The sequence below is a fragment of the Prosopis cineraria genome, unplaced genomic scaffold, assembly GCF_029017545.1.
Source record: "Prosopis cineraria cultivar Desert tree isolate PC_DT_omini unplaced genomic scaffold, ASM2901754v1 PC11, whole genome shotgun sequence".
In the NCBI taxonomy this organism is placed as follows: Eukaryota; Viridiplantae; Streptophyta; class Magnoliopsida; order Fabales; family Fabaceae; genus Prosopis; species Prosopis cineraria.
This window is the reverse complement of record NW_026555342.1, coordinates 36,543,932-36,570,781: the sequence shown is the minus strand read 5'-3', so window position 1 is coordinate 36,570,781 and position 26,850 is coordinate 36,543,932. Positions and strand designations below refer to the sequence as shown.

At 33.0% G+C, this 26,850-nt stretch overlaps 2 long non-coding RNA genes across 2 annotated transcripts; one reads left to right on the top strand and one right to left on the bottom strand.

Annotated features, from left to right (window-relative positions):
* Positions 1-647: 647 nt before the first annotated feature.
* On the bottom strand, positions 648-17,658 carry LOC129285205 (uncharacterized). Its single transcript, XR_008587104.1, has 2 exons — positions 17,468-17,658; positions 648-15,210 (listed from the first exon to the last, which is right to left on the bottom strand). It is a non-coding gene; the product is annotated as an uncharacterized LOC129285205 (long non-coding RNA).
* Positions 16,489-25,398, top strand: LOC129285208 (uncharacterized). The gene is made up of 3 exons (XR_008587106.1): positions 16,489-16,714; positions 20,496-20,584; positions 25,221-25,398. It is a non-coding gene; the product is annotated as an uncharacterized LOC129285208 (long non-coding RNA).
* The last annotated feature ends 1,452 nt before the right edge of the window (positions 25,399-26,850 follow it).

Here is a 26,850-nt window from a genome sequence, read left to right as displayed (position 1 = left end):
TTAATAATAAAAAGTTTAATATCGCAAGCTTAAATACAACTTAATTTCTTAAAAATTTTCTTGAAATATCGACTATGAATTATTGACTCATTATTCAAAAGTATCGGATACATATCAAAAATTATTTTTTAAAAAATTAAAATTAATATTCTAATATTTTCCATATATGTATTGAAGAAGTATCAACAAGTACATGGAGACATGAGATAATCTGAAGTACTAATGCTTCATAGCTTAGCAAAGGTAGAACCTACTCTATATATTTAAAAAAAAAAAAGAGTAAAATTTGAAGTACTAATGTTTGTAATTTTTTGTTTTGAACGTAATGATATGAATAAGTGTAATGGAGAGCTCAAGTAAGAATCCTTAACAATTATCCTTGAATTCCAAATTTGAATCCACACAAGCAATCTCAATTAACCTAATGTAGAACACTTAAAGAACCTTCAAGTGTAGTTATTGAATCCAATATTCACTTAAGGGTGAATTAAAGTTAATAATGTGATCAGCCTTGATCTTTACCACTTAATTCGGACCAAATCTAGTGGTGGAAAAACCACCTAAACTAAATTCACATGAACTCATATGGATCTAGCTCAAGCTGAAATGAAAATCAGAACAAGAAAAGCAAGAACACATGAACAAACTTAAGAACACTCAAATGAGTGCATGAATTCCAGTGCTGAAACACATTATCAAACTTAAATTCAACACCCATAATCTCAACTAAACATGAATTTGGAATCAAAATCCACAATTAATCAGATTACAAATTTAGAAATCCACAAGAAACAAGAAGAAATCATGAAATTAAGGAAAAAAAATGAGGAATACAAATATGAAAAACTCAAAATGCTAAGTCATCTTCATTGGAGCTCAATGTTGTTCAGCCATTCATGGTTCTCTACTTCACTTGGATGAGATCTTGAGCTTGAGAGGCTTCCATGGATGATGAAGAAATGAAGCTGGAAATGAGGCTGTGCTGTTGGACGAAATTCTGGAGCTAAAAGAAGAAATAATCTGGATGAAAATGGAATGTAGAAGAAGAGAATGTAGCTGGATAAAGAACTCTGAATCTGGACCATGGAGAATAATGGACGAAATTCTGGACTTGAGGCTAGAGATGATCTGGACGCAAATCTGGATGGAAGAAGAAGATGAAGTGGCGTGATCTGGAGGAGAATGGAAGAAGGCAGATCCGGACAAGATGAAGCTAAGAGATGAGAAAATGAAATCTGGAAAAATGAGGGATGAAGATGGACGAATTTTGAGAGGGAATGAAGAGAGAAAATCTGGAGAGATGACTAATGAAGCTGAAATGAAAATAAAAGGCTTCTATAGGTCTGAAAAATGTGAAGGTGATAAAACCAAAATGGATGGTGATAATAACAATGCAAAATCCAGATCTAAATGGCTTGAATTTCTAGCTGGAAAATGAAATTAATTTGCTGGAAATTGAATTAAAAATGTGTCTGAAATGAGTTGGAAATGGGAGCATGGAACATGTGATTAAGGTATGAGAAATTTGACTCACTCAGCTTCTAATCAGATGCCACCCAAGCTTCCTCAATTCAGCTTCAATGTCACGCACAAAACGCTCATTCTTCACTTGATGATGATGTAATCCAATGCTTCCCATGCTCCCTGTCTATTTATTTAATTATTTCTTCCTCAATTAAATCTGAAAATGGCGCCATCACCTCATCTCCCTTGCTCTTGATTTCTTCCAAAAATGTTGACTTAGTCTTTGCTTGTTGATTCTAAATTTTCCCTCACAAAATTTAAAAATAAAAGACACAAGACTAAAAAATCCTAAAAAGAGAATTAAAAAGGGAGAAAAGGGAATTAATGCCCAAGATATTTAATTAGAGTTTAGAAGTGTCAGAACAATCATTAAATAGCAACATTAGAGTTTACATGATCACTATAGAAAAGACAACTTAAAACCAAAAATAAAACCCTAATATGCACAATTTAATGTCAAAAAAACAAATTTTTTAGTATGTAAAATATGTGATTGATCAAATATAGAAATCATTTTTTAAAGAATTGGGATTCCAAAACACATCTCGAAGCATTAGTTGAGCTCAACATAAGTTTAAAATCAAAGTTAAATGTAATCAAGAGGCAAAACGACCAAATTAGGAATAATAAATTAGAACTAGGCAAAACAACAATTTTCTACAAGGTTCTGACTTGTCCAGCATGGCACAAGCATTGTACTCCACGGCACACAACACAGTCATGATAACACAAGTGGTCATGGTAGCTTTGGAAGTCCAACTACCAACGTACACCATTTCGTTGTCCGATATTGATATATGACATGCTTTACATACTAAAACACTTAGTTTTTTACATCAAATTATGCATATTAGGGTTTTATTTTTAGTTTTGTGTTGCCTTTTCCATATTGATTATATGAACCCTAATGTGACTATTTGATGATTGTTTTGATACTTTCAAACCTTTAATTGAGATCTTGGGCTTTAATTGTCTTTTCTTCCTTGTTAACTCTCTTTCTAGGATTTATTTAGTCTTGTGTCTTTTATTTTTAAATTTTTTGTAAGGGCAAATTTGAAATCAACAAGCAAGTCAACATTTTTGAAAGAAGTCAAGAGCAAGAGAAGAAGGGATGAGGTGGCGTCACAAATGAAGAATGAAAGAAGCCGAATTGGCATGGATTTTCATAAATTAATTAATTAAATAAAAATATGGGGAGTATAGAGAGCATTCGATGGCATTATCATAAGGCAAAGGAGAAGCATCTTGCGCGTGACTCATGAATATACAGATGCTTATGTGGCAGCTGAAGACAAGTCAAAGAGAGTCACATTTTCTACACTTCAATCACATTTTCCCACGCTCCATTATGAGCTACATTAGGCGCCTGTTATTCTTCATTTTTCTAGAATTGTTTTGCTCACAATTATTCATTTTCCAGCTGGATAATTAGCCAATTTCAGATCTGGAGCTTTGATTTTATCACCCTCTAACTTTGGTTTTATCACCCACTCTCATAATTTCCACATACTAAATTTCTATTTCTTTTGAGCTCATAATTTCAAATTCCTCTCTCACTCTTCAGCCATATTTGTTTCCAGATTCTCTCATCTTCCCAGCAACACATCTTCTTCCATTCCAGATTTTCCAGATTTCTTCCTCTTACTTAGCTTCAATTTTTCCAGATCTTCATCATATCCCCATTCCAATTTCGTCTATCTCTTCTTCTTCCTTCAGCACATTTTTTCGTCCAGCATTTAAGCCACTTCCAAATTCATATTTCTTCATCATTCATACATTCATAGAGGCTTCTCAAGCTCAAAATCTCATCCAAGTGAAGGAGAGGAGCACGAGTAGTTGAACAACATTGAGCTCCAAGAAAGATGACTTAGCATTTTGAGTTTTTCAGATTTGTGTTCTTCATTTGCTTTCTCAATTTCATAGTTTCTTATTATTTCTTGAGAATTTCAAAATCTGTAATCTATTTAGGTTAGGGATTTTTATGATTCTAATTCATGTTTAATTGAGATTATGGATGTTGAATTGAGATTGTAATGTTGTGTTCAGTTTTGGAATTCATAGATTGACTTGATGTTTTAGAGTTTGTTCATGTGAGTTAGATGAGTTAGATCCATATCAGTTAGACTTTTTTCATTAAATTAATCACTCTCATATTCTTTTAATTTGTTGGCATTTGAACTAAGAATTTGTGTACATTGCTCTCTAGGGAGATGACCTAGAATGCTCATGATTACATTCTAGTTTTATTTAATGGCCTTAAGTGATTAAGGTTACATCAATTGGCACCGTTATCAGGGAGCAATTAGCCATATTGATTTTTGTTTCAATTTCCATTTTATGCATTTTTGTTAATTCTGCAATTTAGTGTTGGTAGTGGCTAGAACATTTAATTGAGCATTTGATCATCTCTTTGGTCAAGTTGCTACTAGATTTTTTTTCATTACAACATTAATTCTGGATGTGGGTTACAAATATGCCAAGTAGAGCTCAATTGCTTGCAAGCTATGGAAATCATCCTACCAGAATTTGTGCATGAATTTTGAATAGGTATAATTTTCACTATACTCATTGTTTTGAGCTTATTCTTCATTCATTATGTTCCTGAGTATCTTAGGATTAACTTTGCTTGTGAACACATTTGCTAATTCAGCCATTAAATTGGTTGAATATTTGTATTAGTGAAACAGGATTCATTAAAATTTCCAGTGCTACAAACCTAAATTTGAAACAATATTGGGAAGGATTGACTCGAAAATTTTTTTCCTAAAAGTTGACTTGTATAACCTTCACTGTGTTAGTGATTTTAGATAAAAAAAATTTAGAGCAATCTAAGTTTGGACTAGAGAGTTGTGCATCCAAAAAGCACACAAAAGTCCTCTAAGAAGACAGGGCCGAATTTGGATGAACATATCTTATTCCCTACTTGTAAAGTTTTAAAAAAAAAAATCTTGTGTTAATTTCAGTATCTTAGCTTCATTTTTTCAATTTTGATGTTTTTCTAATTTTTTCATTTTCAATTTTGAAAAAATTCCACAAAAATATTGCTCCAGTGTGTTTGCTTTCTGTCGTTTTTTTCAGATTATGCTTAATTTTGTTTATTTGATTTTTCTTTCTTCCAGTATCATTTCTATGGTGTTTTAAGCTGTATATGTCTTTTAGAACCTGTAAAGGACTTAGAGAATATATTCAATTTAGAGGCCAATATCTTGAGTTCTTAGCATCTTCTTCAATTTTCATTTTCAATTTTGAAAAAATTCCACAAAAATATTGCTCCAGTGTGTTTGCTTTCTGTCGTTTTTTTCAGATTATGCTTAATTTTGTTTATTTGATTTTTCTTTCTTCCAGTATCATTTCTATGGTGTTTTAAGCTGTATATGTCTTTTAGAACCTGTAAAGGACTTAGAGAATATATTCAATTTAGAGGCCAATATCTTGAGTTCTTAGCATCTTCTTCAATTTCAAACACCATTGTTGATAATTTTGTGAGTGTAGATAGTATGGCTGAACACTTGCATGCTAATAACCATGATATACTTGTTAGGAAAAGCTTTAGAGAAATGGTGGCACTTAGAGCTAGTGGCTCATATTTAAATTTGCAAGAGCAAAATGAATATGAGATTAAACCTTCATTGATTAATGCCTTACCTAAATTCCATGGTCTTGCAGGTAGGCATCTCCAAATTCTTGAGAGGGTTTGCTCAACAATGAAGCCACCTACAGCAAACTTGGAGAATCTTATGCTAAAAATTTTATTCACATTTGAAGACAAGGCTATTACATGGTTCAATACTCTTGCAACTAGAACCATCAACTCTTGGCCTGAAATGAGAAATTGTTTCTTTGAGAAGTATTTTCCAGCAACCAAGTATTTGCAATTAAGGAACGAAATCATGGGAATTCAACAAATGCCTCAAGAGTGTCTTTATGAATATTGGATGAGATTCTTAGAGTTTCTTGCTAGGTGTCCATATCTCAATGTGGGCAACGAATTTCTAGTTGATTACTTCCATGTAGGCCTTCAAATACATGATAGGGAGACCATAGATGCTGCTACAAATGGCTCTTTGCTTGACCTTCCACCGAATGATGCTTGGGCTTTAGAGAAATTAGCAAATAACAATCAACAATATAGCTCAAGGGATAATGCGAGAGGTGTTCACCATGTGTGTCAAGCTTCCATTCCTAATTCTCAATTGGAAGACATCTACTTTCAACTTAACTTTCTCAAGATGTCTATTGCCAATCCTTTACATTCTCAAGTCTCTTCTATGTCTAAAGCAATGTGGCATATCCAACTCTACCATGCATGTTACTTCTAATTGCATGTATACCTATGGAAGTTGATAGGTTGGGGCTATTTATCAACCACAAAGGCCCTACAACTTTAAAAATAATCAAGGGGGCAGAAATAACTTTGAGGCTAATTATGAAAGCACTTACAACCTAAGTTGAAGACAACATCCAAATTTCAGTTATAGAGATATCAAGAGATGACTCAAGCCAAAAATACTCAAATTATCCCTATTCAAGAGGGTGGAAGTGATAAGTGTAATACTTTCTTCGAGTGTTATCTAAAAATCACACAATTCAAATAAACTAAGTGTGGTTAAGGAGTTGATTCTAAAACCAACTTAGAAAACAAATCATTTAAATCACTAAACAAATACACCATCACAAAATAAACATTTAAAACTTTTAGAAAAATTTATAGGTTCTATCTATAGTGCAGAGAAGCAAGCTAGGCGAAAGTAGGGTAAAAAAATTCTGTCATAACAACATCAAATTACTGTCATAACAGCCGTCTCAGGCCAACTTTTGAGAGGTTCCATTCCACCATTAAATATCTGATCAAAGTAATTTTAAAGCTCACACATCAATTTTAATAATTACTAGTAGTGTACCAAATTTCAAAAAACTAACGATCGAATAAGAATTTGAATACTTTACAAGATTGGACAAAGTTGCTGTCATGATAGCATTTTTAAACTAACTTTTGGAGTGCACCATTTCATCATCCGACCTCTAATCGGAACAATTCTAGAGTCCACATGTCACTTTTAAAAATTATTACTAGCATACCAAATTTTGAAAAGATCCAACTAATGGATTGAAATTCATGCATGCCGTAACTTTGGCAATTTTGCTATCACACTTCCGGACTAACTTTCAGAGTGCACCATTTCTCTGTACGATGTTTGATCGAGGTGATTTCAAAGCTCATGTGAAGATTATAAAAGTTTTACTTGTGACCCAAATTTTCAGAAAATCCAACAGTCAGATTGAAATTTGGACATCCAGACGTAAAAGTGCAGCTTTTTGATAAAAATTATTTTCAAAATTGTCCAAATCTCATCCTAATAGTTACAAACCCGTGAGAACACTTTAGACACGTCAAATAGCACTAGGAGTACCTGATAGAATATTTAAATGATAAAAAAATCCTTTATATTAAAATTTAACTACCTAGATGCCATTTTTCAAAATAGACCCTAAGCCCTCAAAATTTATAAATCACACAAGAGTGGCCAAAAACCATTTCAAACACCATATACACATATGAATACACATTTTCACTTGGTTCAAAGATCCTCGTGGGGCCCACGCACCCATTCCCTATCCAAGATATATGTTTGCCGATAGCACACTATTTGCAATGCAACCACTTTGCATTTTCTTGTAAAATCACATATAAATCAAAATAAACATTAGCTTGTAGTAGAAACTTGGTCTACCAAATAAATCTATTAAAACCACACACCATAACCAAGTTCCTAATCACAAGTCTACATGCAAACAAAAAAATCATATAAAGCCATACAATCCACACATATTCACACACAAATATATAATCATATTCTACTGGCACCCTAATCCTAAATACATTACAATAAATTTACTCAAAAGAAAGGTGTTATAGTTGTTTACAATTTATAAACACCCCCTAACTTTGCTCCTTTCCCCATCCACCACTGGATCCTTCGCTTGAAGCTATAAATATTATAAAGAAAGCAGTGAGACAACCACAGTCTCAATAATAGAGAAATCTACATTTATTATTACAAAGTAAGTTATAGTTAAATAAATGAATAATAGATTAAACATAAAATATACTTTAATCATTTAAAATGCATGACGTAGGCTAGTATGACCTTTCCTAACCGACAGAGTACCCCTTGGTACTCTTTAGCTCATAAGTAAACCTTATACCCACTCGTACCTCTATAGACATAAAACGTAATCTAAGACATGATCAAATTCACCTAACCCCCTGTGCTCCTTCGACGTGAATCTTGAGTAGTCAAAGCTCAGCCCAACTTACTTTCCATGTAAGAGCTGCCTTGGCCGAGGTACTCAACCTCACACTTCATACGTCAGATTCCCTCCCCTACTGAGAGGTGTCGAACACTCAATCCACTAACCACTTTAGTGTACTGAGCCCATAATATGAAAGGCAACACTGAGTACTAGTAGTGTGCCATAGAATATCACAAATACACACCTCTCCATTGGTGAACTCCCACCGAGATCATGCCTTTCACTCGTCTACCTTTCCCGAGTATTGATCACTTCAATACTCCAAGGTAGTATAACAAATATCACTCCTCCCTTAAGCAGTTCCTTAGCATATCTAAGGTACCTAATCTAGTTACACTTCCTTAACTGCAACTACCATTATCTATAATTACAATGCATGTAAACAACCTCGTTTTTAATAAAAAACATATATTTACTATTATCTAAGTAGTACCTCACAAGTCTTTATAAAATATAATTAATTGCATTTAATCATTTAAAACATGTAATGCATGATAGCTAGTAATATTTATTCAAAAGTAGTTGAACAAAACAACAGAAAATATAATTCTCCTGTTATCTCAACCCTTTTTGTACCAAAAGGATTTTCCTTTGTACAAAAATAAGACTTCACTTATTTCTTAACTTCTCAATAAGTTCCATCAATAGTTTTCTACAACATATAAATGATTCACATCACTTTTCATGACAAATAGCATTAATGAAGACTATATTCATACCACACCACTTGGGTTAATGGGTCATAATCCATCCTAATGGCCCATATATTAAATCAACTATTCACCTAGTATCACTTAACTACTAAAATCATTTATTAGCCATCACTAGGCCAATTTTCAATTCATATAATTTTTAATTAATTAAAAACCTTCGCTTAGTGTCACCATTAGGTGCTACATGTGATGAAGACTCCATAGACCGGTCTACTTTTACATTTTCTTTAGATGAGTCTATTTCTTTGTTTGATCATGATTCTCCTTCCATTTGTGGCTTAGATAGTGCACTTCATTCTAGTTGCTCTAATTCATTAGATAGTGGTGACACTAAGAATTGAAAGTCTCCCTCAAATACACTCTGAAGTCCCAAATCTTGCTCCACCTTACACTTAATCCATTCTTATTATTTCTTACTTCTAATTACCATTGGTTAATATAATTTAATTCAATAATTAACTTTTGGATGTTACATCTAATGTTATTTTACCTTAATTATAGATGCCTCCTCCCTAATTTTTTAAATTACAGGAACTTCTACTAGTATAAATAGTTACAAACCACATACATATCCTTTATTTTTAGTATTGCATTTTCATCTACCCAACCGTTAGTTGATAGTTACTTTAAATATAAATGTTATCTAAAAATCATTCAAATTACAAAAAAAAATTATTTATTTATATTTTATTTTTTTTAGTTATATAAAAGTTATTTAGCTAGTAACATTTTCCAAAATTTCAATAGATAAATTGGCAAAAATAAACCTCTAAATTATGCAAATGATGAACTAACACATTGCACATTGTCGCAATGAGCACCAAATCAAAGAATAGAATATTTCAGCATGGCCGCATGCCTTTATTATCCAAACATGAGACGATCTACAAATACCCCGCAATTGTTCTAAGATATCAAGTGTTAGATATTAAGGGGAAGTCAATAGATAAGGTTATATTATTGATATTTACTCTGTTATGGAGTTGCGGAAAACTGTTGTTGAGGAAAAATTTGGATAATATTTTACATCCCTGGCCTTCTTCTGCAAGGCTATGAAGTGTGTGGGAGAATCGTGGATGATGAATAATGATTGGATGAGAAAATGAATTATGAGTTAGCAACCTCCGGGCAATATTAGTTGTTGTAAAGATGCAGTCATCAATTCTCCCGAGAGGCCACAATTACTGCAAGCAAACATATTAATGACGAGGAAGGCATTATGGGATCGCAAATCCCAAGTTTGCCTATGAAGAGCAGATCTAATTAGATTAGTGTCTATAATTGATACTAATCGATAGGGCCTCATTGGTAAGTGCTACAAGATCTCGTACATTGGAACCCATAGTTATGGACCCAAATCCATTAGTATGGAACATTTTCTCATGAGGTGTTTGGGGGAATTAGTTATCAATATAATTCTGCAGGAGAGTGTGTGTTGGCCATACTAGATTAGTTGATGAAGCTGGCAAGTGTGGAGGAAGAGGATCAAGGAAAGAACAAATGGTTAAGAATGGAATCCCCATATTCGTATACCTTCTCAAAGAGTAGCTTCTTCGGTGGCCCTTCTCCTGCCACTCCGAAATCAGTTCTTCCCTCTAGCAGCTTGAGGGGCAGCAATCATTTTATCTCCCCTCTGTGGTCTCGCAAGAGTTCAAGCGTGTGTCAAGCACCTGTCTCTTCCCATTGGCAACAAGACATAAGAGATATGGGTGAGATAGATGATATGTGCAGCGATTCTGGAGATGATGCGCCGCAAGATCTTTTGTTTTTGACCTTGACATTAAATCAGCCCACAATACACCTTTTCTACTGCAGCCATTTCAGTTGCCTAAGTTATCCCCTCCACTTCCACCTCCATCTCCAAATTCTTACACCATCTCGCACTCCATTTGCACCTCTAGCACTGCCTCCTCCTCCACCACCACCACCACCACCTATCTTAAAGCCAACTGTGGTTGTTGTAATGCCTTCACCGCTGCTGCCACCACCACCTCAACCATTGATACATAAAAAGGTGATGCCCCCACCCCTGCCTCCACTGCCACAACCATCTATACCTAGAAAGGAAATTGCTTGCCTTGTGCTAAAGGACTGTCTCCACCACCACCACCACCATGGTTGAAGGCTAGACCAGCTGGTGCAATGCCTCCTCCTCCAATGCTAGGTCGAAGTAGAGTGGGCCCTCCACCGCCTCCTCCTCCTGGATCTGGGAAATGCATGCGTCCCAAGGCGACAGCAAAAATTTGAAAATCAACACATTTAGGTAATCTATATCGAAATCTCAAGGGGAAATTGGAGGGGTCTAACTCAAATAATCCTATTGGAGGTAGAGGAAGCACCGGAGGTAAACAAGGAATGGCTGATGCTCTAGTAGAGATGACTAAATGGTGTTTAGTGCAAGATGGTCAACCAAATAAATTGCTATCATAAGATGTTCAAAATTATGCCAAATTACACGACTGGGTCCTTCCATTACTAATTTCAAGACCAAGGATGTGACAGAACTGATAAACCATAGAGAGGTTGAATCTCTGTTCTTGAGAAATTATCTTAGGTGAATTTAGTACTGGAATATGCTTGTCTCATATATAATTCTCATAGCCCCATCATTTCTCTGCATTAACCCCCTCTGAAACGATCTGATCCTTTGGTAACCTGTATGCCATGATCCCGAATTGTTTGCCTTATGTCTACCATCATATCTCTTAGCTCTTCCACTATCAGATATGGATCGAACAAACTCATTTAAGTTAAGGTGGATAGAAAAGTTATCTTTTACTTCTTTGAATTTGACGTGTTCTTTTTTTTAAGAATTTGGATCTCAGGAGTTGACAATGTAGATCCGCTCCTTTTATTGATATCCACATGAACAACTCTCTAACTTGAACAGCATGTTAGCGTTTCCTGCATCCATTCTCCTTTTAAATAACAACTCTCTATCTCTTCATAAAGCACGTCCCTATCTATATATAATTAAAAATTGACATGATATTCTTTCATATCATGTTATTATTAAATTTATTCTTTCTTCTCCTTTTGAATTAGTTATAATAATCTTATATTGTCTCTGATATTAATAAATTTAAATAAATAATTTCTTGGACTCTGCATGTCTGTCGTATCAAAATAAAATATTCGTAGTAAATTAAGGAAAAACATCACGCATAAATTAATATGAGTGTGGAGTTGAAGATTATACTCTTTATCATCCGTAAAATGTAGAGTTGGAATAATGACACTCCCAATTTCTTAAAATAAGGGGACCTGTAATTAAAAAGTGGTTTATGATACCTATAGGTTTGGTTTTCAGTCAAGGTTATTAAAGATTTGGATGGATTAGATCATGCATAACATCATGGTGTGATATGTAATATGTAACATCCAGATTTTTGTAATCCTATGATAGGTTATTAATTAGAGGTAAAATGATAATTAGTAAAGGATTAAAAATTTGAATGATTAGTTATTGATTTGTGTCCTTTGAATGTTGAATAGACAAATATGGTGGAAGAATTGCATTTCGAATTGAAGCACACATGGTGAGGATTCTCCTCACTATGCCACGCGCTGCATGCGTCGTAACACATGGACCAGAAAATGACTAAATAGATCGTGAAATTTCATGAGTTTCCAAAGGAAAAAATCAGAAGGAAAAAAAAACGTGAAAGGGAGTGGAGAAAAAAGTCTTGGCTGCTAGGGCAAGAGTTCTCAAAGCATTGGAAGGCATCTCTGATCAATAACTTGTCGGGTAAGCTTCGTACAACCCTTACCTTTTATTCTATCCAAATTTCTCTTGATATTTATTCATTTTTTAATTTTTAATTGTTTGGGTATCTATACATTAATAAAAAAAAAGCAATTGACTAAATAATCAATTGGAGAAAAGCTAAAGGAGTTATTTGCGACCGTAAGGTGCCTAATAAACTTAAAGAAAAGTTTTATCGCACTGCTATCAGACCGGCAATGTTATATAGTAATGAATGCTGGGCTCTAACGGGACAGCAAGAGCATAAAATTGGAGTAGCAGAGATGAGAATGTTACGATGGATGTGCAAACATACACGAAAAGATAAAATTCGAAATGAACACGTACGCGAAAAAGTGAGGGTGGCACCTATTGAGGAAAAAATGGTAGAAAATCGGTTGAGATGGTTTGGGCATGTACAAAGAAGACCAAGGGAGGCACCAGTGAGAAGAGTGAAACATATAACTTTGAGTCCGATTAAGAGAGATAGAGGAAGGCCTAAGAGAACACTCTTGGAAGTTGTTGAACGCGATCTCTTAATTAATAATATTCCTAAGAGCTTGATAAATGATAGAGCACAATGGCGTCTTGCAATCCATGTAGCCGACCCCACCTAGTGGGATAAAGGCTTGTTGTTGTTGTTGTTGACTAAATAATCAATGCACAAGAATATAATTAAACAATCAATGCACAAGAAAATAAATAAAATGGCAAAAATGCTTAAAGTAGGAGTAGAACTTAAAAGGAGAAGAGATAGATGGAAAAAATCAAGAATAAGAAATAGAGCAAAAGTGAAGAAATAAATAAATAAACGCACAAGCAGTTAAAAGAAAAAGAAATTGATTAAATCGAAAGTACAACTTAAAAGAGAAAGGTTAGAGAGACCAGATTTCTTGAGAGAAGGAGAAAGAAATGAGGAAGATGCAGTTGCCGGTTAGTCAAGTAAGAGTGTGTTCTGAAAATTTAAAAAAAAAAATGAAGATGATACGTCCAGCGAGGCTACAAAATTAAAATAAGCAATTGAAATAAAAATAAAATAAAAGAATAACAAATGAAATTTGATTATCCCCTCTTATTAATTCTAAAATGCACGCCCTAAAATTAGAAAGTAATAAAATCTTTGAGATAATATATAATAAAAACATGAAACAAAATATGATGTAACATAAATGGAAAAAAAATAAGATTAAAACAAATGACTAAATGATTTAATAAATGCAAATTCATATCCGAAAAATGCTATGAAAATACTAGAATGCAAACTGGAAAATATGAGAATGAATGATAGGATTTAATGAGTTGGCAACTTCAAAATTAAATTGGAAAAGAAATAGGGAAATGACTAATTGACCCAAACTCTAGAAAATTGTACTTTTGACACAAATTTCCCATAATTACTAAAAATGCCCAAATGATCAAAAATCACCAAATATGTTCAAAAATATTTAAATGAGTGCTAATAATCATGCAAAAGAAGAATAAAAATATGCAACAATTTTGGTTTATCAAATTCCCTTACACTTACCCTTTTGCACTCCTGAGTAAAAGTTAGCCAAAATCAATTTCCCAAAAACAAAACAGAAATAGAAAACAAGAGTGATCATTGCCAGCTCAATTCAATCTACCACGTCAACTTATTATGATCAAACATCCACCACACTTACAAACAAGAGCAATCAAAGATTCAAAATCTAAAAGGCATGAAACAAACAGATAGCCACACAACGATTAAGTGTTTCACTCAACTCACGAAAGTGCATTGGGTCATTTTCACTCAACCACTTGCAATGCAGCACTACCATAAGCTTGTCAAAATTCTAAAATCTCCACTACTAAATAGCATGCACAACCAGAATCATCAGGTCTTTTCAGAAAAAATGATTATGACAGACTTAAAATATGGATGAAAATGGAGTATGATGTCAAGGTAGATAAATGTGTTTGATCCCTCACAAAGTAAACACATGAACCAATTTCAAGTAGTAAATGCAATTACAATAGTGACAATCCATAACAACTAGCAGTGCAAAACTCAATACAAAGAATTTGAATTCACTTTTATTCCTTCTTTCTTTTTCTTTTCTCTATTTTTCTTTTCTATTTCTGTTTCTCTTTTTTTTTTCTATTTGTCACTTCTTTTCTTCTATTCTTTTTTATTTTTCTGGTATAATTTGTTTTCTTTTCTTCATCTCTCTCCTTTTCACTTTCTTTTTTTTTATGCTTTTCTTTTTTCTCTTTTTCCATTTTTTTAAACCTCCAAGTAAATCCAACAATTCAGAATGGTAATCACAATGGTGCAGCTGCAATTAGGCATCCAGAGCATGTAACCAATCACGGACATTAATTGCAAGCTAGAATGATAACAAAGCACATGCATTTTCTAAATGAAATCAAGCCACGTGTCTACAATGTAATGGGATCATGTTGAGTTGCATCTATAATGAAATTCGAATGGAATATGGATGGAATGGAATGGAATAGAAATACAAATAGTTAGGCTCAAAGGGTAAGGAAAGGATATAATATCTAGGCTGGCCTTTTAAGTGAGACTGGCAATTTTTATGAATGCCTGAATCATTTTCCAATTGAAATATGCAAAGTGTAGCCTCAACAAGAATAAAGACAAGTTCTAGAGGGCTAGCAAATGCAAGTGGCATCACATAGAATTTCAACGAAGAATAGGCATGAAGGCTCAATATTCCTTCCAATTGGAGAGACGCAAGAAGATCAATAAATGTAGAGTTTAAGTTGGAGAGACACAACCTGATCAGGGTGGCTCCATGAAATGCATAAACTCTAATAAGGAGGAAGCCGAATACATGGGAGTAAATAGCTGCACTTTATGCTTCCATTTTGTCCAGGAAAAGCCTTTAAACAATTTCATCAAACATGCCACAAAATGATGCCCGGCACCTAGAATGGGAATGGCATCAAAATATTTAAATCCATGCAAAGAATTAGCACACAAAGTAATAAAATCTAAGATAAATGATATGGAAGTATTATAGAAAAATGCCCCTTTCTAATTTCAGTTCTCCCAAGCTTAAGTTGGTTCTCTCCCCTTCATTTTCCGATTCATTGACACCTACAGCGAATACCCTTTATTCTTTACCAAACAAATAGTAAGAACAAGTGAAGTAAAGCACATGTTAAGCAAACGAAGTACATTAACTTCCATCAAATGATCGCCGCATTGAATCAAAACAGTAGAAAAATTAATTGGATGTGGAGCTCTTGGGAGAAAATAATCATCATGTAGAATTGATGTGAAATCATCATGTAGATACAACTGTGCCAACAAAAACAATGAAAGCATGATGAAAGCATTCAAACCATACAGGAGACCAAGAGGAAAAGGAAAAGGTACCTAAAACATTGATGACATAAACCTTGTTAATCAAAAGCACTTTCATACTCCCACCCAAAAAAAAAAAAGAAAAAAGCACTTTCATATCTTCCAGAAAAGTCAACAATTGATTTGATTTTCTAGGTGCGGCTTTGGGCCTACAAGAAAAGAGAAATACCAAAGATAACAATGTACAGATCAACCACTTGACAAAGACATTGAAAGATGCCATATAGAAATAAAGTTGTTTAAGAAGGACGTTTAGTTAATTATAAAATAATGTTTTTTAAATTATAGTTCTAAACTATGTAGATAAATTTTTATAGTTTAAATTCATTTAATAACTTTTCATAATTTTATATTTTAAAAATAATTTTGTGAAATGTTAAATCCTAATGATTCAAAATTTTATTTGATTCCAGGGTTGAGATGAGAAGTGGAAGATAAAATAAATGGAGAAACAAAGAAGAGACAAGAAAGAAATTATTATTGGAAAATTTTGCCTGCAACTGATACAAATCCAAGGCTAAGGAAAACAAAAGCAAGTAATGACCATAAATAATTATGTTGTCAAGTTCTCATTGGACCCCAACATGACCAAGTCCACTAAGCTAATTAATAAGTAATGACCATCTTATTTCGGTGCCTCACAGTCAGAAAAATTGAAGGAATGAAATATAAAAAATTGCTGGACAATTAACCAAATTTAGCGGGATACACTTGCCAATGCTAGCTTAATAAATGATTAGGTGTTTCAACTTTATTGGACCTCATTTTGACTGACCTTCCATAAACCAATTTATTTTTCATTTAGTTTATTCTAGCGTCAAGCTGAAAACTGAAAGCAGAAAAGAGAGACCTCATGAAGATGTAAAAGGCGGACATGATGGCTTGGGCTTTTACCTTCAATTTCTTCCATTAAACCTCAACCAATCATAAAAGTTCCTGTAGAAAAAGTGTTCATCTCTTCAACGGCTTCACACCTATGGTTTTCTATTTTCCAGTCGTGAAGATATGGATCTCAAGCTTAATGAGGGAGAATTAAGGAACAAATTTTACAGTCTTCAAGAGGTAAGCAGTCTCCAACTACTGGTGTGATTGGCTTGAGGACTTGATTGGGAAACTTTATGTAACCTACTGTCCTGTCTCGTGGATATCTTTAAGCCATTTACATGTGAACATGGTATCTTATATATGCATTTCAATTAGAATACATTCATAAGACCGATAACATCAAGGAAACATATAAAAAGAAATTACTCTAGCAGATCAGATGTTTTTTATGGTTGTTAGCGAATGATCGTTTGCAAACAAATAGTCTCAGGAGCCATAGATGGGGTGTGGCAGGGGAGTGTGATGTGTGTAGAGAAAGGTAATGTTCAACACATGTGATGAGCAAGAAGACTATGGCAAGATCTTAATAGAAATCTACAACCTAGATTTTTCTCAATGGATCTTGTACAGTGGGTGGTTGTGAATCTCAGTAGCAGGGATAGGCTTACCCTAGGCATTCATCTTTGGTTGTTGTGTAAGCAGCGTAATAGCCGAATTTTTGGGGAAGTTCTGGAGACCTTCGCCTAGGGAAAATCTGGAGTTTTGCAAAAGAAGATGAAGGAGAGGATGAATACTTAGGGTCCCTGAGAGAATGGCAGGTTCGGGTGTCCTGGGTATTGAGATCTTATGGTTCACCGCCCACATTTGAGGAGGGACATAAGTCCATTGTTCCATAAACAATAAACGAAAGAGCAGAAAAAGAAGGGTAACGATCATTTGAATAATAGAAATGGCATAGACGGAAAAAAGCAGAAGAAAGAAAATGGAAACCTCGAGGAATTCTTCGGCATAGGCCTGAGCAAGCTGTGTCTTGAGCTGGTCTGTGAAATCCGCTGTGTTAAACTGAGACCATGATCCACTCGAGGGCCTTGAGAATGAATCTATTTGCTTCGCTTCTCTCAAGTCTGAATCTTCCGCCTACCGCCTCTGCCTCTTCAGCTTCACAACTGGTCTGAACTAACCTAGCGGCAAACCCTCCCGGATTTTGTATTGTGAATTGTGTTAGTTTGTCCGACCCTCCAGTGAATCAATAAGCCGGCCCAATCTTGACTTGGGCCTATCCTACTATAGGGCCTGTTTGAATTATTTTTTAATTTCTGTTCAAAAACACAATAGCAACGCAAGGGACGTGGAAACTATTCAGGAAAGTGAATGTTACGGTGAACAACGAGAATATTATCCGTGATCCATCTGATTTTCTTATACCTAATGTAATTTTTGAGGGATAAATTCTGCTGAATCAGCATCACAATTATTTCTTGTTGGGAAGTGTGTTTGGACTGAGGAAGTTCAGGAAGTAGCGGAAGGGGCTAGGGATGACCAACAGGCCACGGGGCTTAAGATGCCGATTCTTGGTAACCTTCATGATCAGCTTTCCCTCTCCAAACTCCTTGCTTGCCTATTGTAGTTAAAAAAAAGATGCAGGTTCTTTGTTTTGTCTTTTTTTTTTTTTTTAATTGCATTGGCCTTAGGCGTCCCTTGTGTTATGTAATAATATGATAACTTTTCAACTGTTAGTCATTCTCCTCTCTCAATTTATTACGTAATAGTTTTTTACATTCTATTACCGCTAGACATTTATATTTCATTTGCTTCTTATTAGATTTTGATTTTGGTTAGTCTTGTTGGATAGGGAGGCACAGCAGAAGATTAAAATTTTAAAATCTCTATCCTGATATGAACCGAATAAACTCGTTTAAGTTAAGGTGGATAGAAGAGTTAGCTTTTAATTCTTCGAACTTAACTCACGTTCTCTTCAAGAGTTTGAATCTCAAGAGCTAACAACATAAATCTACTCCTCTACCGGTATACACACGAACAACATATATATATTTCGAAAACATATATATATATATATATATTATATTTAATTTTATATATCATATACATATATATATATATATTTGATACACACACACATATGAATATATATATTTCGAAAATATATATAGATAAAATTATATTTTAAATTTTATATTTCATGTAAATATATATATATATAAATGTTTATCTTATATATATATATATATATTCATGTATATATATATACATATATATTTCGAAAACATATATATATATATATATATATTTAATTTTATATATCATATACATATATATATATCTGATATATATACACACACATGTATGAATATATATATATATATATTGAAAATATATATAGATAAAATTATATTTTGAATGTTATATTTCATATAAATATATATAAATATTTATCAAATAAATATTTAAATATATATATATATATGAAATTCATTCACCCTATATTACATTCATTGAATCTAGACATTTCAGATTCAATGAACTTGGATATTATAGCTCAAGTTGGGCTATTCTTATATGCGATCTTGTAGGCTCATATGAGATTGACAGTAGGCTAATTACGTTATTATTCTATAAGTCACAAGTGGTCTCTAATAAGATGTTGCAACTACCCAATTTACATGGGGATCGATGATTCGATGTAACATATCATGTAACCATATTACATCCCTTTTGTCATGCGATATTTCAGTCATGCAACCATATCACATCCCTTTTGTCACATGATATTTCGGTCAAGTATGAGACATGGAATTGTCATTCTCCTTTACCTAACCGTTACTTTCTCGATATCTAAGTGGATTAACTGTGGCAATGGAAAAACCCTTTTTCCATTATAGTATAGCCATACATTTTCTCAGTCTTACTCATCAAGGGGCCCAATAATATCTCTCACTTAATGTGAGGGACAAATTCCATCTTGACCACTCATATTCCTCTACATAAATATCACTAAACTATTTGATTGAAGTTGTAGAAGGGTTAGCAAAGATTTAAGGGATTAATGAGAAATTTTAAGAATTAGTAAAGATTTTGAATATTAATTTTTTGGTTTATTATAAGAAAGGAAATGTATAATGACATAAAATGTATTAGTTTATATGGTAGATTAATTTGGGGCATCATTAGAGTAAGCAAGATATTGAGGGAGTCTAACTATAAAATTTTTTTGGAAACTCAGGCGAGTGGATAGCATTCTGAATGAATTTATAGCAAGTGTTTATAAAACTCCTTTGCTTAAAATTTTAATATTATTTCTTTATAATTTATATAATCATTTTATCAATGATGATATCTTGATTTTACTAATGATTTATGTTATTAACAAATAATAATTAAAGTTGATATGCAGCAAACTATGTTACTTTTCAAAAACAATTTACTTGTTTAATTTAATGATTGATATGCAAACTTTTAGTACAGCAACTCGTGTATGAAGGAAATGACAATGAATATGGGAATGGAAGCTGACAACTGAATCACATATTTTGAAAGTGAAAATTTTGAAATTGTTCTTAACTCCACACTTGTTTCATGGCTTTTAGCCCCACATGACTAGTTACTTACCCTTGTGAACTGTGTGGCTTGATTGGTTATTTATCCTCATAGATTATATATCCACACTTGTTATTTGTTCTGATAAAACACTCCTAAATTTAAAATTAAAATTTATTATTTCTATAAATTCTCTAAAAGCATTTTACCTAATTGTGTCATTATTTGAAATTATTATATTCTATGAGTAGCACAAATATTGATAAATTTATATCGTTCTATTAGTATTGTTAAATTTCACAATTGTATTATTGGAAAAGAATTGGTCTTTATTGTTAATTCATGTATATGTTTCATTATTTCATAAAATTATTGTAGACTAAATTTATTAGTTTTATCTCTTAATTATTTTAAATATAGTTCTGATTGGAATGCTACTCACTAGAAATTTCTTTAGTCTCAGATATTGTAGCTGATCCTGTGCCTCCTACTAATCGTTGAGAGGCCCCATAGCTTTTTGGACAGTGGAAGCACCTTTTGATAAGCTCTTGGGTAAAAACTATATTATATTGTTAGGTTGTAATTTAGTGCTCAATATATATCATAGTTAGATCCTAGTTTTTTTTATTGATATATAATCTACTAGTGTAAAGCTAATTTTCTTTTCTAATTAACTGGCAGGTTTTGTTATTATAGAAATTTTGGGAGGTCCAGTTTATAGGGGAGACTTTGCCAAAATTTCTATAGAATATTTAATATTTTTTTCAAATCTTATAATTATAATTATATATATAAATTAGTTATCGAAATTTTAGCTTAACCTAATAAAATTAAGGCTTATGAAATGTGAATTTATCTAAGATTCCGTGCTAGTCATACCCTTAGTATCAAGGTGTGACATATAATTTCTTCTTATTCTTTAGGGATTTCAAATTTTGTAATCTAACTAGGTTATGAATTTGTGATTCTAACTCATGTTTAGTTGAGATTATGAATGTTGAATTGAAGTTTAATATTGTGTTAAGCTCTAGAATTCATGAACTAATTTGAGTATTCTTAAGTATGTTCATGTGTTCTTGTTGATTCTTGTTCAAAGTTTCATTTTAGTTTGAGCTAGATCCATGTGAGTTATATCAATTTAGCTTACGATGTTTTTCTTCCACTTGTTTTGGTTAACAATTTGTGTGGTTAGAATAAGGCTGGACATGATATTTACGTTGATTCACTTGGCTTTAAATTCTTATGTGTTCATTAAGTTTAATGATTCACTAAACTTGAAGGCTTTTAAGTGTTCTATATTAGGCTAATTGAAATTGCTTGTGTGGATTCAAATCTATAACTCAAGGATAATTGCTAGGGATTCTAACTTGGGCTCTTCATTACACATATTCATATAATCTCATTAAAGACATAAATTACAAACATTTGTTTCTTACATTTTAGACCTAGTTGCATCAATTAAACACTTTTTAACTTGTTGGTAATTGAACTAAAAATTTGCATACATTGCTTTCTTGGGAGATGACCTAGAGTGCTACAAACTAGATTCTAGTTTTCATTGATGGCCTAAAGTGACTTAGGGCTTTACCAATTGGCGCAGTTTCCGGGGAGCAATTAGCTATATAGATGCTTAATTCAATTGCCATTTTAATTTGTGTTACATTTTGCTTAATTCTGGAATTAGTGGTTTGTAGTGGTTGGAGCTTTTGTTTGAGCAATTGGTCTCCTCTTTGATCAAGTTAGCTACTGGATTTTGCCATTACACCCTTGCTACTAGAACCATCAACTCTTTGGCCAAAATGAGGAATTGTTTCCTTAAAAAGTATTTTCTAGCAACTAAATATTCACAATTGAGGAAGAAACTCATAAGGATTCAACAAATGCCTCAAGAGTCTCTTTATGAATATTGGATGAGATTCTTGGAGTTGCTTGCAAGATTTCACTACCTTAATGCGGGGAAGGAGTTTCTGGTTGATTATTTCCATGTGGGACTTCAAATTCATAATAGGGGGACAGATGCTATTGCAAATGGCTCTTTACTTGATCTTCCACCGGATGATGCTTGGGCTTTGTTAGAAAGATTAGCAAATAACAACCAACAATATAACTTAAGGGACAATGCAAGAGGTGTTCATCATGTGTGTTAATCTTCCATTCCAAATGCTCAATTAGAAGATATCTACTCTCAACTTGACTTTCTCAAGATGTATATTGCTAGTCCCGCACATCCTTAGGTCTCTTCTATGTCTAAGGCAATTGTGGCTCTAAATTGTGGGATATGCAACTTTACCATACATATTACTTCTAATTGCATACATGCCTATGGAAATTAAGAGGTTGGGGTTATTTATCAACAACAAAGTCCCTATAACTTCCAAAATAAACAAGGGGGTAGAAATAATTTTGAGGCTAATTATGGAAGCACATACAACCAAAGTTAGAGGCAATATCTCAATTTTTGCTATAGAGGCAATCAAGAGATGACTCAACCTAAGAACACTCAAGTTATCCCTATTAAAGAGGGTGGGGGTGATAAGCAAATGTACTCTTACCTTGAGAAGATGGGGAATGCTATGATTAATATTAGCCAAAAGTTTGACTCTCATGTTTCCAATACTGATTCTAAAATTGATATGTTGCTTAAGAGGATGGAGATTCTTGAAAAAAGACAACAAAGTACAAATATGGTGGTTCAACAACTTGGCAACATAAATAGCATCAATCAAGCCCAAAGTAATGGGAAGCTTCCAACTCAACCAGTGATAAATCCGAAGAGCATTAGTGCAATTGAGTTGAGAAGTGGGAGAGTTCTTCATGTCACGCCTCCTTTTGCAAATCCAAGTGCTTCTAAAGCTTATGACAGCATGCCTTCCTCTTCTAGTGTTCCTCAAGTGATTGATGATGAGGATGATTCCATAGAAGAGATTGTAGTTGAAGGTAAAGTGGAAGCAAAGGCTGATTCAAATTCCCATGTAATCCAAAAAGAATTGAGCTTAAAAGAAATTAAAAATGGTGATGATACAAATGTTGTCCCTAGTTCTTCCAAGCCAACCAAATTGAGTTCAAGAAAGCCTAAGGAGAAAGAAATGTGAGGAAGAAGAGAGCCACCTAAGGAGTATCAACTTAGGGATCCTCTCCCTAAAGACATGCCATTTCCCAAGGCCTTAGCTAGATTTGTCAAGAAGGGTCAAGAAGATGATAGGCAATACATATTTGATATATTGAAGAAAGTTGAAGTGAACATACCATTACTTGATATGATCAAGAGCATGCCCAAATATACTAAATTCTTGAAAGAGTTGTGCACAAATAAGAGGAGATTCAAGCCATTAGCCACTGTGCAAATGAGTCCAAGTATGAGTGCAATTTTCAAGCCATAACTTCCTATCAAGTGTAAAGATCCGAGAGCTTGCACCATTCCTTGTCAAATTGTGAGTGTGATTGCTCTAGAGCTCTCATAGATCTTGGGGCAACAATTAATATCATGCTGACTCACATCTACTCTTCTCTGAATCTTGGAGGCCTTTAAGATTGTAGTGTGATCTTACAACTTGCTGATTGAAGCACAAGGAAGCCTAAGGGATTTTTGGAAGATATCTTAGTGAAAGTGGAAGACTTAGTATTTCTAGCATATTTTTATGTGCTAGACATGCAAGAGGGAGGATAACGCACACTTATTCTTGGGAGACCATTCATGATAACCTTAAATACCATTTTGGATATGAAGGAAGGTAAACTCATGATGGGGTTTTTGGAGAGAAAAATTGAATTTAATATTTTTGATAGCTTGAAAAACTCTTATGTGGATTATAGCCTTCACTTTGTTGATTGCATTGAGGATACACTTGATAGGGTCATTGATGAGGTTTACATGCCTCCTAGATTTGAGAATGTTGAGTCCTTTCCTAGGTTTACTTGTTCATGTACTCATGATTCCATTTGTGTGAATTGCAATGGGATGGTGTTAATTTTGTTTAATTTGCAAAAAAAAAAATGATGTTGTGCAATTTCACATGGAAAAGATGAACTAGAGCCATCATGATGTTCAATTTCACTATTATCACTTAATTCAATCAATGACTCATAAGAAATTTTAGAATTAATGCTTAAGTCATGCATAACATCCCTAAAACCAGCACCTATCAAATTGCTTGTTATGTAGTAACATAATTTATGAAATTGGATATTTTAGAAAATATTTTAAGCATAAAAGTTAAGGTTGATTTTATAATTTTAAATTAAGAGAATTATTGGAGGTAGATTAAAGGATTAATCATTTTTCTCTTTTCCAGTTGTGAAACCAAATAGAATAAATATTAATTAAATTAGAAGTTAGTGAATGTATGATTAGCACGTTGCTTCCATCAAATTCATTTTATTATTATATATATATCTTCATTCATTCATTTGTGTCAATGATTAAAGAATAGATGGCAGCCACTCTATTAAAATATATAAGAATAGATGATTAAAATATATTTTAGATCGTTCGGTGGTTATCTCTACATTCAAGTATTAAAAAAAAAAGAGAAATACCAACTAGGGAAGCCAAAACTTTATTAGGTGGCAGCAACTTAGATTAGGTGTCATGGAATTAGAATCAAAAGGAAGAGAAATGGATTAGGTGGCAGAATTTTTTGTTTAAGAATTCATTTTCGATCAATGAGAAAAGAAAGACCGCCGTTTCTATTGCACCTATATATACCCCATTAGTCTTGTACTCTTTCATATCATTTCTTTCTTTCTACAAACAAAACCGAGAGAGTGAGAGTATGAGAAAGAGTTGAGTAGGTCACAAGAGGGAGAAAAGAAGAAGCAAAAGAAAAGTGATCTAGGATAACAAGGAGGAAGAAACATTATCAAGCTAGAGAATCTAAGGTAGCAGAACTTATACTTCCTTTAGTATATAAATTTGGTTCTACATGTGTTGAATTGCTTAATGTTAATGAATGCTACATATATGTAAATGATATACTTTAAATGTTGTAACATGATTTCCGAAATGCAAAACTAGAAAGTATTTCTTTTCCTGCCATAATTCTATTCTAGTAGATATTTGTGCATAAAGTTGAATGTGTGTTTGTGAATTAAAATATGTGGACCAAATATATATATATATTTAGTAAGTGTATGTTTTGCTATTGAGATTTTCATAATCTCATTCCTTAAAATTTATTAACCATGTCAGGGCCCAGCTCAAGTAAAGACAAAGGAAAAGCTAATGAAGTTTGAAATCTATGGATTTGTCCTAAATAGTTTTGTGTAATTATTAGAGTACGTGTGTTTTAAGTTGGTCTGTAAACTTCTGAATGCTACAGTTGTAATATGAGATAACGTGCTTCTGGACTATTTTGAATTATTTTGGACTGGTATGTAATGGCCAAAACACAAAAAAAAAAAAAAAAAACCTAGTTGTAAATAAATGACTGTGTAAGTTAAAAATACGTATGTTTCCTATAATAGAGTTTTTGTATTGATACTGACTTTTAGAAAAACCATAAAATTTTATTACTAGTTAATAGACATTTTAAGCTTTCAAATGATACTTAGATCACATTATTTGAGTTAGTAAATCTTGAGATATGATTTTTCAAATATACAAGTCCAGAAATAAGAATAAAGCGTTAGGTCCAGAATAGAGATTAGGTATCAACATAAAAACTGTATTAATAGGGCCATGAAAAATTCAGCTAAATATTTTTCTAATATATTAGACTTATCCAGCTTTCAAACAAATCAAAAATCACATAAAAACGTGTTTTCTAGAATTAATGGTGAATTTTCAAAATTTACATAGGAATTCTGAAATAAGCTAAGTGTCCAAATTGAATAATTAACTTGCACGAATTAACTGTATGAATTGGAATGAGATATGTTCAGTTTAATATTTTTCTTTTATTAACAACACTTTGAGATTTCCGAAAAGCCTAAGATCATAATATTTTGATCTCTACAACTTTATATATTATTTTTCCAAGTGAAGGTATAATAGTCTGGATCCAAATAATAGACAAACATAGGTGTTGTTAAGAAATAAGAAAGTAGTAGCAAACGTACAGGTTCAAGCCCATTTACACAATTATGTTTTCTAGCTAAATCATAGGCACTTCATTTGAATAAGAGTAAATCAAATTATATAATCTTTTAAAATATATATATATATATAATAAAATCTGAAAAGAAAATAAATTAAATTTCCCTAAGTTCATGGAATAAATTATAAGGGATATTATTCATAATCTAGTTTTGTTATATGTCACTTATAAAGAAATTGTAAGTTTGTAATACGATAATACAAGAATCCACTCAATTCAATATTTTTAGGCTTAGTTAAGAATAGTATTACATGATATAATTATTAATTTTGAATGCAATTGATTCATATATAGTTCAAAGTTATTTCCTATTTAGTCCAAAAATGTAAATTATGCCTTTAAAAATGAGCTGTGACATCATGAAATTCATCCAAAGCAAGAAAATTACTCAAAGCAAAAAAGGTATTATCATAGAAAGAAGTAGACATGGCATGTGCTACAAATGGAGTGATAGTGGATGAATTAAGTGTGCTGTCCATATGTTCATGCTCGTGTGAATGCAACTCAGTCCTTGAGAAGGACAAACTCAATGGGACAAACTTTCTTGACTAGTTCAGGAACTTGAAAATTGTTCTCAAGCAAGAAAAGAAGGCTTATGTCCTGGATGAACCCATTCCTGAGGAGCCTGCGACCAACATTCCAAGAGCTCAAAGGGATGCTTACACAAAGCACACTAATGACTCGGTGGATGTAGGATGCCTAATGCTAGCTACCATGGTTCCA